At 39.6% G+C, this 14,229-nt stretch overlaps 1 non-coding gene across 1 annotated transcript; it reads right to left on the bottom strand.

The window, feature by feature from the left end:
* Positions 1-9,303: 9,303 nt before the first annotated feature.
* On the bottom strand, positions 9,304-9,410 carry LOC147941005 (small nucleolar RNA R71). The gene has a single exon (XR_015562975.1). It is a non-coding gene; the product is annotated as a small nucleolar RNA R71 (small nucleolar RNA).
* Positions 9,411-14,229: the final 4,819 nt, after the last annotated feature.

Below are 14,229 nucleotides of genomic sequence, written 5' to 3'. Positions count from 1 at the left end.
CTAGTGTGCAAAAACTAAAAGCTAGAAGAATTGGGTCCAAAGCTACAATGTTTCTCTAGACACACTCTCTGTCTTTGTTCGAGAAACAAATATTCAAAGGCAACTATTGGAGGGGATTTTGTATCTGCTTGTGAGAAAGTGAAAAGGTGGACATATAACTTAATAGAATTAGAAGGCTCTAAGTCCCTTAATCTTCCAAGAATATAACCTCTCAGCCATAACTTGACGGCTTGCTGAGTCACCAAAACCACAATATATAAGATATCTAGTTCACTTGACAAAAAATTATGCAACATTCAAGTGTCACAAAAACAAGTTTAAACATGGAACCACCTATTATGCCACCAACCACCATAAACCTAGAGAAAAGAGTTGACGGCGCAGAGACTTGGCGAATGTCGGTACACGAGTTTCCGGGTCGAAGAGGGGTGTTGGTCGACACTGAGGAGCAGTGTCAGTCGACACCAAGGAGGACTCAGTGTCGGTTTACACCAATCCTGTCAGCAGGCGGCTGATACTTGTTTCTCTGGGTTGTTTGTGTTTGTTTGTTGCTTGTTTAACTTTGGAATCTCGGTTGCTTGTGTGTATAGCCTAGTAGATAAGAGGATTGCCTTACTGAGTGTTTATCATGCATCTCATTTGTGTTTGTGGTGCAGGTAAAGAAAAAATGTGATCGTGAAATCAAAAAAATGAGGAGGAAATACATTGCATCATCCCATTCACCCATTTAGGATGGAAACCTAGTCTATGGAAAACTGCTTGAACGAAGCTCCACTCAACCCGATCGTAGGCTTTGCTCATGTCAGTCTTCACAGCCATAGAACTATAATTTCTCACTTCAGAATGCTTGGGGAAATACAGAATTTTTTGTTTTATCAACATGTTTTCTTATATAGTTCTCCCTGGAATGAACACATATTGGTTTTCCGAGACAATAGACTCCATAAGTGGTTGTAGTCTCTTGGCTAAAACCTTGGAAATAACTTTATAATAGACATTGCTCAATGCGATAGGTCTATTGTCCGCCACTACTCTTGGACCTTGTCCTTTTGGGATAAGACAGATATAAGTCTCATTAAGTTTCAAGGGCATCTAACCTGATATGAAAAAACACTTGGAGCTTTGTCGGAGTGAATGCTGAAGACTGCAACTCTTTTCTCTTTGTCAGAAGGATCTCTAATCAACCCCCGTTCAATTCATCAAAGATAGAAGGGGACAGGGCTTCCCTTACAATCTCTTTCACTCCACTAGTATCATTGCTCGGTGAACCAAACAGATTATGGAAATAATAAGTAATTACGTCCACAATCTTATTTTCCTCAAAAAATACTTCTCTTGCATCATTCTCAATAACAGCAAATTTATTGACTGCCTTTCCATTCTCTAGTTATCGCATGAAAGTAGCCAGAGTGTTTATCCCCGAGACAAAGCCACAATTGCATGCTACACTGCTTTCAGAAGCTTTTTTCCTCCTTACAGGCTTACTCCAAGGCTGTATTAATCTTCTCTAAGAGAGAAGCATCATTCACAGTCTTACTCGAAATACTGGATGTTGTTGCTAACCATAACCATCTAACTTTATACAACTTGTGTTGTTGGTAGAGACTGCAATAAAATGTTCGCATATTTATATATATATAAAATAGTTATATTTATTTAAGTTGAAGTATTTTCTTGATTAAATATTTCATTATTTTTTGGTCAGTATTTTAAAAAGTAAAATTCTTGAAATATTAATCCTTAAAACTGACATAATAATAAATTGTTTATGGTTTACTATGCTGACTTGTGTTCCTAAAACTCAACTGTTTGAAGGTAAATAAATTTGCTATCTAATATAATAAAGTAGGGTTACACCCTCTAAGAAGCTCCGTCTACCCGACACATGGCACCCTCTAAATTATTCTTTCTAAAAAAACTTAACCCACATAATGGGCTGTACATTGTGCATTTGCTAATGGGCTGTAACTGGGTTAATGCCACACAAATATTACGACGGAAACTCCGAGTAGTCTTCTCCTCTTCCCCGGCTCTCTCTCTTCCCCGATCCTCCATGCTTATCTGTTCATCTCCGGCAGATCCCCGTTGCCGATCTCCTCTATTCCTCTCTTTTTCGAATCAAAGGTCTTCATTTCCTATTTGATGTGCGATTTTAATATTTAGAATTTCAGGGTTGTGTGGATCTTTCTTTAATGGCGTCAAGTGATAAACAAAGAAGCCCAAACTTCACCTTCACCTCTCCGTAATTCTAAGTTTTGATCGGCTAAGTTATGTTTTAAAATCGATACTGGCCATACTCTTTTTGATTACGGTCGTAGAATTCCGTCAAGGTTACTTCTCTTATTTGGTTGTAGAGTTAATGTCGTGTTTTGATTCTCTTTTAAAGGTCGTCTCATGGTCGTCGGATCCTTTTTAGTTTGAATAATTGACCATTCGTTTCAGATTTAGGGGTCTTTTAAATTGATCTAAAACGATCATTGAGAGAGAGTCATAGGTCGTTTCAGCTTACTACATCGTGTCCTGTGAGAGAGATTTGTTAAGGTTAAACTGAAATGTCATATATAGTTTTCATCATCCATGTTCTGTATGTAGTTGACAGAGAAAGACCTAGACCCGTTTATCGCTTCTTCTGTGTTCGCAATGTTTTTAATGATCTTCTTCCCTTTTTCTCTCAGGTTTGTGAGAACCAAACTGCGTCTGGCTGGGAAGATTTTGGAATTACTCCTCAACAGCTTTCTCATAATGTTGTCAATGGATCACTACAACAAACAGCAATATGGACCGTGTAGGTTTCCTCTCATGAGACGTGGTTATATGTGTATGATTTGTTTTAAAAAAACTGTCTTCTTTAGCTTACTTTGGTATGTTTTTTTTTCTGTTGGAATCACCCTCAATGATTGCCAAATTTGATGAGCTACGTACTACCAGAGGAAGGTATGCTCTCATCTCATTCCATAGACCAAAAACAAACTGAGGTTTGTTAGTGACTCTTTAGTGTTGATCTGTTATTTTCTTCTTATTCTTCTTCTTCAGGGAGGTTTCTTTGGAATGTTGGCTTTAGGAGTTTCAGGTTAGGGCACGGATGAAGTTATAAATTTTATTAAACTTCCAGCAGAGATCCATTAGAATCTCAAATGTATTTAGCTTTATATTAATTTATTGGGCACTGCTTATTGCTGTTTCCTCCCATTTAACTGCATGTTGCTTGGACTCGCTGAATAGAATTATTTCTTTACTGCAGGCCAGGTTGGTAAACTATTAAATTTGAAATGTCCTTAGGTTTTCCTCCCATTAAAACTAATTCTACCCTGATTTTATGCCTCTCCTTAATGGTTAAATGGCCTAACCACCGTGACTCCCTAATTACCTTCCTAAATCACATTACTATTTTCCTGCCATAAAAGGTAATTCAACCCTGATTATATGCCTTTACTTAATGGTTAAATCGCCTAACCGCTGTGTTTTCCAAATTACCTTCCTGATTATTTGCCTTCCCTTAATTGTGTGATCCGTTACGATTCCACCATAACTTACTAATTACTACCCCGATTTAAAGCCTTACCTTTTTACATATATATTTGATTTCATCCCTCATGAAATTTAAAACCCAAACAACCCTTCCATATAGCCCTACTTTTTCCTATCTCAAGCTCGATGAAATTACCGAGTCCATATAGACACATCAACCATCGTCATTCGTCTACTCCATTTCTGGGATGCCCGTGATTTCAAATGCAACAATCTTATTCTTAGTGTCAAGTGTCTTCTTCTGGATGAGGAGGTACAGCTTTTATTCTTTCTGATTCCAAATTTGGAACATTTTAATCGTTATATTTATTTCTAAGAAACACTTACACTTAAAAAATGTCCTTCGGTAGGTTTCCTCTCATGAGACGTGCTTATATATGTATGATTACTTTTTTAATATCTCTTCTTTAGCCAACTTTGGTATGCATGTTTTTTTTTGTTGCATCAGCCTCAATGATTGTCAAATTTGATCAGATACGTACTACCAAAGAAAGGCATCAGTGGACATGATGATGACATGCTAGAGCGCAAGACCATTTATGGTTTCTGGTATGGAGACCCACATTTGTTTTTTTGTTCTGTGTTTCTTAGGTTTTCCCTGTCTCACTTTCTCATAATGAGTGGGAGAATGATTCGTATGTTTTCTCTCCTTCAGCTGGGAATGAATTTCGAGACAACCAGGTCGCAGGTCTTCTATCCTTTATGCTTTTCCGTTTAACTCAGAGAAGAAACGAGGTGGTGTTGCTGTTAAAAAAACGGTAAATATCTGCTTCTTCCCCAGTCCATCGTGTGTGTTAGTTCAAATTCATGTTTGATTTTGTTGTTTTCATTATAATTAGAGAATAATTTGATAAAACGTACTCCTCTCTCAGTGTCTCTTCTCTTTTTGTCTTCTAATTGACGAATTAGGGTTTTCACGGGCGCTTCTTATTCGAACGAGCAAGTTAAGGTATACAAATCCTAGGGTTTTATTTTTTTTAAGTTAAGGTAAGACATATTCTCTTGTCTTGTCTTTGTCTTCTAACTCGTGAGTATCTCCGTTGATGATTCTGCAGGAGGATTTTGGTGCCCGGTGAGGATAGGGAGGACGTTGGTTGTTTTGTTTCCGTAGTTGGTGTCTCTTCTTCTTGTTTGACCGACGGCCAAGTACAGGTTTTAAAAATTCTAGAGTTCTTTTTTTTTCAGGGTTTCTCTTTTAAGTCGTTGTTTGATTTAGACTTGTAAAATTAACTAAATCTAATTCTGTATATGTTGTGCAGGTCGGGTTGAAGAATGAAGACTGACTAAGGTAAGTTAACTCTGTTCTCCTCTCTTTGTTCTTTTTTTACTTGGATTTTTGAGATTTACCAAGTTATACTACTAACCCTGCAGTAGCACTTGGGTTGCTCTTTGTTCTGTTTTCTCTTTCTCGTTTCATCTGATTTGATGGTTGCTGCAGTAGCACTTGGGATAAAAACAAAAACAAAGGTTTGTCACAGGTAATTTTCCACTTAATTTATGAGATTTTCCTTTTCGATAATGACTCTTAGTGTTGTTCTGATGCTTTCTTCTCCTCTGCAGCTGTCCGTGACTATAGACTGTCTCTCCAACCTCAAAACTTGAATGGAGGAAGCATTGCATTTCCATTGGTTCTTATCACATGTAATTTTAAGTTGTTTCACTTTATATGTGAATTTTATATATTGACTCTTTAGTGTGGATATGATACTTTCTTCTCCTCTGCAACTGCTGTTAGTGACTACAAAAAGTCTAACTTGAATGATGAAAAGAGAAACATACATATGGAGCTGTAGAATTGTGAGACAATGGGATATGCCACCACTATTTTCCTGTGCTGCTTTGGTTTCCCTGTTCACTTTCTCATATGGCCTGTTGGATTTTCTTTCTCGACAACTTTGTGGGTATGACATTGCTTTTTTCTCTATTATATTCAGATGGATGAATTGGCATTCTTCGCTCCTGGAATGTTGGCTTTAGGAGCTTCAGGTTATGGCACTGATGAAGGTTAAAAGTTTATTTAACTTGCAGGAGGTACATTAGAATCTCAAATGTATGTAGCGTCTCAGTAATTTTCTGTTGTGAACACTCAATTCTTACCAAAACAATCGCTAAAATATTTGCTTCCCAATATAAAATATCCCAAACCCCTCTACTAATTACTATACGAACATAAGTTAGCAGTTTCGAAATTTGAATCCCAAATCAAAATAAATAAATACTCGAAACCATGATTCCCTCCGACGTCCGTTAAATAAAATATTTACTTCAACCCCTAAATTATAGCTACCAAACATCTTTACGTCAACACCTATATTGCATTTTCAGTTCTTACATCATACTTACTTCCTAATTTCCTTCTTCTAAAACTCTTATTATTTCAATTTTCTTAGAAATTTAACATTTGCAGATACTATGATTCCCAAGAAAGTCTATGTCTACGTATTTGACCAAACATTTTTATTAAATTTAATAAATAAATGTTTTTTGATATTACATATTTAAAAGTCTATGTGTAAGTATTTTATCTTGGAACATATAAAATCAACTATATTATTTCTAATACAAAAATTAAAATAAAGAATTATATTTAATTATATATAAAACTAATATATTAATATAATCCACACAACGGGTGGGATTTTTCCTAGTAAACTATATGAAAGAGTTACTCCTAAAAAAGATGATTTTACATTAGTTAGCTATCTCTATTTATGAATTTTAATAATTTTTATATTTTTCTGATCTTACTTTTTTCATTAGTATTTGTGTAGCCGACATATACTTTTGAATGTAGTCGTTATTAGACCACCAAAAAGTGGACCGCTTACATATGCATATTGCATATTGCATATTGCATATTAGTAAATAAAAAGGAAATATGAACCGTTAAATAAGGTTAATTTTTTATTTCTAAGCAAAACTATGCAACTAAGTAGTTTACTCTCGGTTGATTACTTTTAATATCGGTTAATTACAACTACAAAAAACTATTATACGGTTAGTAGCAATGCTCCCAGTTTCATTGTTCGGCTTTGTTCTCTTCTCCCAGTTTCATCCTTTATGATGAGGAAGTAAAAAAAATATTAAAATTATAATGCATTAAATGAAAATTAACCAATAAGGAGAAACCAAAATATTACTTTTATTTATATAATTATATATATAATTATTATATTTGACTTTAATTATAGGATTTAACCCGCAGTTTACCGCAAAATAATTTGTTCTCTACATTATCATAAATTACTCAATTTAATATATCTATTATTCTAATATTGATAATGTTAGCAAAATAATAAAATGATAAATTATCCATGTAATACCAAATTAATGATAATTAAATTTATATTCATATTGTTCCAAATCACAATATAACTCGTGATATTTTAATTTTTAAGTGTAAATATTCATTATATATTAAAATAACTCAAATGTAAAATAATCTATATGATATTTCTATATTTTGTCTCTTCCTACCATATATTTATCATGCATTTAGTTAGGATAACTCATTGTTTTGCATTATTTTCTAGTATTTTCTATACACTTTGCATGTCTAGGTAGTTCTTGCATCATCCTTGCATACATTGTACATTTTGGAGTATTGCAGGTATCTAGGAGACGTCGGGAATGCATCGTTCGAGCCACTCTCCAACCTTCGTTCGAGCCACTCCCCAACCGTCGTTCGAGCCATCCCGTTCGAGTCGTTCCACTCGAGTGGGATTTAGCTTTCGACGTCTTCATGAAAATTGTAGGGAATTGAGTCATCTTTCCAATGTCGTTTATTTCAAGTCAATCGAAGGCGTGGTTTAAGAGTTATCACCGTTTTAGTGGATACATATACACCCAGCTCGAGTAACATCACCTCCACTCGACCCAGCTCGAGTCGCATCACCTCTACTCGACCCAGCTCGAGTCGTATCACCTCCACTCGACCCACCTCGAGTCGTATAACCTCGACTCGATCCGTTCCACTCGACCGCACACCAGGGAGAGACGACACGCGACTCGACCGCACATGTTTGGTTTCACACGCTTCAGGAGATTCCCGAACCGACGCTCTATCTTGTCGTTTTAAGTTTTAGGGATTCACATGTTTTTACTATATATACATTTTGTTAAGTCTTGGTTTGGGACATCTTATCTTTTATCTCGTTTTCTTTTCTAAGGTTTGACCTAGCCAACAATAAACGCTCTGAGACTTGTAATCTGACATCTCCGAGTTTATTCAGTTTTTGCACTTGATTTCTTCTTCAAAGTTGTTCTTCTCATTTCTATCTATTTATTATGTTTGGTTCAATGTTTTCTGGATTTGTATCTTTGGTGATGATTTCCGGATTTGAGTAGATTTAAGGTTCTTGGGGATGGGATAGACTAGGTGGAGGATCTTAGGATGTAGGGTGTTTAAGCTTTGATTTGTATGATTCCCTTCTGGACTAGTGTTAGAATTACTAGTTTCTCTCTGATCAATTGGAACTAGGTTCGAGACATTTCCACACCCAAAAGGTGTTTGATGAAATGTCTGACCAACTAGTGCCAGAGACTTACGTTCCTAACCTAAGAGATATTTGTCTAGGATGTTTGTTGACGTGAATGAACTTGTTTGTCATGCATGCTCGACCATGTTTCTCTAGCGAGAGCTAGGTATGGAAGTGGTTGAGTCTAAGTAGCTTTTGCCAAAAGATTGGATTAGCTAAGTTGTGATGTTCATTGTTTAGGGATAGTTTGCTTGTCGTATGTTAAACACTCTGTGGACTAGGATACTCCACCGACATCAATTACTCCCATCCTTAGGACTTTTATATTCTTGATTGATATTACATTCTTGAGACTGTTTCGTTTCTTCATGCTTAGAATCGTTTTCGTTTTTACTTTAGTTTACTTCTTGCCATACATTTTCGTTTCTAGTTCTGTAGTTCATTTCCGTTTTGCATTTTCATCATTCTAGGATTGTTAGATAAAAACACTCTCTTTGAATTGGCTTGACTTGTGAAATCCTGATTGCATCTTGAGTGATAGTAAAGTTTCCCAACTGGATTGACACCTTAAGTATTACAGCTGCATAAGGTTAATTGAACCTGCTAGGACATACAAAAATCCTAGTATCAATTTGGCGTCGTTGCCATTTGGGATTCGTTTTGCTACATTTAAGATTTAAGTTTTGCAAGATTAAGTTCTATTACACTTATCATTCTGAGTACTGACTTGTTTTGGTTGTCTGCTTGTTTGTTTTGTATCTCAGGAACCTGTTGATTGTAACGTTGCATGCACACCAGATCAAGAGGACATCAAAACCTCCTTCCTGCTATCGATGATATCAACCGGTTACAAAGACCACGACAAAGTCGTCAACTCACTGATCATCTCGCACTCGTCACAATGGAACAACCGAATGGACCACATCCGGGACCGCGGAACATTGGTGCTGGGGATACACCGAACACTCATACTCAGCATGCTGGAATCGTCCCTCCCGCCGTGCAGAACAACAACTTCAAAATCAAGAGTGGTCTGATCTCCATGATCCAAGGAAACAAGTTTCACGGGTTGCCTATGGAGGATCCACTCAACCACTTGGACGAGTTCGACCGTCTGTGCAGTCTCACCAAGATCAACGACGTGAGTGAGGATGGTTACAAGTTGTGCCTCTTCCCATTCTCCCTGGGAGACAAAGCTCATCAATGGGAGAAAAACCTTCCCAAGGGATCAATCACCACCTGGGATGGTTGCAAGAAAGCATTCTTGGCCAAGTTCTTCTCCAATTCCAGAACAACACGTCTCAGGAATGAGATTTCTAGCTTCACTTAGAAGAGCTCAGAATCATTCTGTGAAGCCTGGGAGCGTTTCAAGGGTTACCACAGCCAGTGTCTACACCATTATTTTAGCAACAAGTCACTGCTGAGCACTCTCTACCGTGGTGTACTAACAAAGATACATATGCTGCTTGACACTGCTTCTAACGGTAATTTCCTGAACAAAGACGTTGAGGAAGGATGACTATTGGTGGAGAATCTCGCTCAGTCTGACGGCAACTACAATGAGGACTATGACCGCACAGTTTGCGGCAATGCTGAGATTGAAGAGAAGTACAAGAAGGACCTCAAAAATGTCAGTGAGAAGCTTGACCGTATCTTGCTAAGCCAGCAGAGGAGCGTCCACTTCGTATCTGAGGATGACCCTGTCCAAGTTCCAGATGGGGAGGGTGAGCAGACTGAGGAGATCAGCTATGTTTAGAATCAGGGTGGATACAACAAAGGTTACAACCCCTACAAGACGAACCCCAATTTGTCTTACCGAAGTAACAATGTTGCTAATCCACAAGATCAGGTGTACCCGCCTCAACAACAACAGCAAGGTAAAATAAAACCTTTAGTGCCTTACAATCCGGGATTCGTACCTAAAAAATAGTTCCAGCAGGGTTATCAGACTCCCTCGGGACCACCGCCAGGATTCCACCCTCAACAAGTTCAGCCTACTACAACTCCAGATCAAGAAATGAAGCAATAGAGGGTCAAGCTAGCGGCTCTATGGATACTGCTAAGAAGTTTGTTGACCTTAGTCAGAGGATGGAATGCTCCTACAATGATCTGAACGTCAAATTTGAAGCTCTGAATTCGAAGATAAGGTATTTTGAAGGCCAATTTGCTTCTACTTCTGCACCAAAGCCTGGCCAATTCCCAGGGAAGGTTGTTCAGAACCCCAAGGAGTTTGCAAACGCAATCACGCTGCGAAGTGGGAAAACATTGTGTCCCAGGCAAGGAGTACCAGACATCACTGAGGACAATGAGGCTCAGATGGAGAACCCAGTCGAAGCAGTCAAGGACCTGGTTGAACCAGTGAAGTTGTCCGAACCCGAAGCTGTTAAGGAACAGGTTGTTTCTGAAGACAAACCTGTGATATCATCCCTCCACCATACAAGCCTCCTCTACCATTTTCAGTGAGGTTCAAGAAGCAGCTTACTGAGAAGTACAAAGCCTTGTTCGAAAAACAAGTCAAGGAGATTAAGTTGAGGATGCCATTGCTGGATGCATTCACACTTGTTCCTCACTACCAGAAATTCCTCAAGGACTTAGTGATGGAGAGATCAAAAGAAGTTCAAGTCATGGTGGTACTAAGTCTTGAGTGCAGTGCAATCATCAATAAGAAGATTGTACCCAAGAAGCTCAAAGATCCTGGATCATTTACTCTACCTTGCTCCCTTGGACCTATGTCTTTTGACAGGTGCCTATGTGATCTTGGCGCTTCAGTTAATCTGATGCCACTCTCTGTTGCTACGAGGTTGGGTTTTACAAGGTTCAAGGGTTGCGACATCTCTCTCATCCTTGCAGACAGATCAGTGAGACTTCCAAATGGTATTTAGAAGACTTATCCGTCAGGATCAGAGACGTGGAAGTTCCAACCGACTTTATGGTTCTGGAGATGGATGAAGAACCAAAAGATCCTCTGATCTTAGGAAGACCGTTCCTGGCGACATCTGGAGCCATCATTGATGTCAGAAATGGCAAGATTAACATCAATCTGGGCGACGACTTCATTATGAAGTTTGACATCAAGGATACCTTGCAGAAGCCAACGATAGGAGGACAAGTCTTCTACATTGAAGAGATGGATAAATTAGCTGATGAGTTGTTGGAGGAATTAGCTGAGGAGGATCATCTCAAGACTGCTTTGACCAAGGGTTCCTGCATGAGGAGACCACTTCTTACAAGAATCTGCTAGACTCCCACAGAAAAACAGATGGACCAGAGGAATTCGAGTAGCTATCTGACGCAGAGGAGGTATGTGCAGTTGAGATAGAGAGTTCATAACGTGATATCTCCGACTCGACTGACGTCAAGACCCGACTCGAGACACCGATGTCCCGCTCGATCAAGCCGCACCCCTCCCACTCGACCGTGATCACTCCAGACTCCCATGCTGACGACTGGTCAGAACTGAAAGCTCCAAAGTTAGAACTCAAAACTATCCCTTCCGGACTCAGGTACGTTTTTCTGGGAACCAACTCTACTTATCCTGTCATAGTGAATGCTAGGTTGAGTGACGACGAACTGAGGTTGCTAGTGACTGAGCTTAAGAAGTATAGAAAGGCTATAGGGTATTCATTAGATGATATCAAGGGTATTTCGCCTAGCCTTTGCATGCATAAAATCAATCTTGAAAATGAATCTTATGCTAGTATTGAACCCCAAAGAAGATTGAACCATAATCTGAAAGAGGTAGTGAAGAAGGAAATCCTAAAATTGTTTGATGATGAAGTTATCTATCCTATCTCTGATAGTACTTGGGTATCTCCAGTGCACTGTGTACCTAAGAAGGGAGACATAACTGTGATCAAAAACGAAAGAAATAAGTTAATCCCAACTAGGACCATCACAGGACATAGGATGTGCATTGATTATAGGAAGTTGAATGCTGTATCTAGGAAGGATCATTTTGGAAAGATTAGCTAGTCACCCCTATTATTGTTTCCATGATGGGTATAGTGGATTCTTCCAAATCCCTATCTGTTGTACCCACGATTGTTCATCTCGGGTAATAGACTATGGCCCAGAACAAACAATCTAAATGGGCCAAGGATTTAGTACGGACCAGCCCACTAAGCCCGATGGGAAGCTGGAGCGTAGTGAAGCACCCCTCGGATCGGTTCGCAGTCCAGACTCGGTCAAAGATTCCTACAAATAATCGGATTGATTAGGGTGCAAAATTTACGTAGAAAAGTTTATTAGGCATTGATGGTAATGAACTAGTATAAATGAGTAAGGAGGGCGACTGTGTAAATGGATCGAAAAACTTTTCTCTCGAGCAATAATATACACTCTTTTTAACACTCTTAAACTCTAAATTCAGTTCGGAACTTTAAACGGTGGTGGGTTCCCCCGTTCAAAATTACTTTGGAAGGAGAACTTTGGTTTTAGTTCTCACATTTGGCGCTAGAAGGAGGGTCTACTATCACCTGCACTCCATATAGTTCCGACACTTTTCACAAATCTTCATCGTACAGACTCTGCTATGGCCCATGCATCTGCCAATCAGGTAACTTTAGAAGAAATCCAAAAGCTTTTGCAGGATCTGATAGGGAAATCCGACCGCCAGAAAGCAGCCTCCGCTGCTCTGTTCGAGCGTTTCGATGGCCTGGAAGGGCAGGTCTCTACCCGTTTAGAAGCAATCACCAGTTCGATTGTTGATCTGTCAGCCTCTCACCGCGCATATGCCGATCAGGTCGATCTCCTCTCTTCTGAGCAAAACCCACGACGACGCGCTTTAGATTTTAACAACGCCATTCCACCCTTCACTTCGCAGCTCTACTCTGGTTCGCATCCTTGGCAGCTGCCTCCATTAACAACTTCACGAAGCTGTCAACTTCTTTTATCAAGCAGTATTCTAGCTTGATAGAAACCACGCCGCTGGAGAGTCACTCCGTTCCTACATAACAAAGTTCAAGGAAATACAAGTCCAGATTCCGGGGCTTTCCGACTCAACTGCCATGGCCGCACTGAAAAATGGCCTTTGGCACGAGTCTCGTTTCCGCGGAGAACTGATTGTAAACCAGTTCACTACCATCCAGGATGCGCAACATCGAGCTTCGAACTGGATAGTTGTAGAGGAAGAAATGGCTGTTGTAGCTCCAAAACATAAAGTTGCAACCAAACTCCGATTCGAAGCACGTGCTAAGATGAAGTTGCAGAGGAAGAAAGGGCCTTCAACCCTGAAGTCCGGACCTGGCACATTCACGGTTAACCAATTTCCTCGAAAAAGTTCCCCAAAGAGTTCACCCTCCAAACTACCATTTTCACCACGCTCCAAGAGCGGAGTGCTCCCAAGTAATAAATGGGTCAGGGACGAGAACGCGTATTGGGAACTCCATAAAACTAACGGACACTCAACTCGGGATTGCAAGAAGTTGATGCACCTTCTTGATGAAAAGTTTGTATCTGGCGAGATGCCGAATGTGTCGATTGATGAGCTAGACCCAAAAACGGTGTCCTAACTCGATGAGGATGTCCCTCCACCAATGAAGCTAAAGCAAGCTGAGGGGGACGCAGGTGCAAAAAAACGAGTAGACGTAATCATGGGAGGATCATGCTTATTTTGCAACTCGATAACAACAATCAAAGACCATCAACGCAAGCTCGCTAATCCAGTACATAAACGAGCGAAGTTCGCTCCAAGCGATCTACCCGAGATCACATATTTCGAGAAGGAAACGGAGGATCTAGATGCTCGTCATGACGATGCACTCGTTATTTCACTTGATGTAGCGAACCACGAGGTGTGCTGAATCCTTGTAGACACTGGGAGCTCGATAGATTTAATTTTTCTGGAGACTCTCACTAGGATGGGCATCGGAAAGGAGCACATCGCAGGACCTCCATCTCCACTAGTCTCGTTCAACAGTGAAATGTCGATGTCTCTAGGAACGATAACTTTACCTGTTTCCACTCAAGGTATGATTAAGATGGTGGAGTTCACGGTCTTTGACCAACCTGCGGCCTATAACACGATATTGGGGACGCCTTGGCTGTTCCAAATGAAGGCGGTTCCGTCAACGTACCATCAATGCGTCAAGTTCCCAACCCCTCAAGGAGTTCAGGAAATTCTGGGAAGTCAGAGAATGGCGAGAAGCTGTTACCTCACAAGCCACAAACTCCTGATCCAATAGCAACCACAGCTGGAGGTCGCCAAAAATCCAGTTTAGAAGCA

Source organism: Camelina sativa, chromosome 7, assembly GCF_030686135.1.
Source record: "Camelina sativa cultivar CO46 ecotype springtype chromosome 7, ASM3068613v1".
NCBI classification, from domain to species: domain Eukaryota; kingdom Viridiplantae; phylum Streptophyta; class Magnoliopsida; order Brassicales; family Brassicaceae; genus Camelina; species Camelina sativa.
The sequence above is the reverse complement of the archived record's forward strand: the minus strand, read 5'-3'. Positions and strand labels throughout refer to the sequence as shown.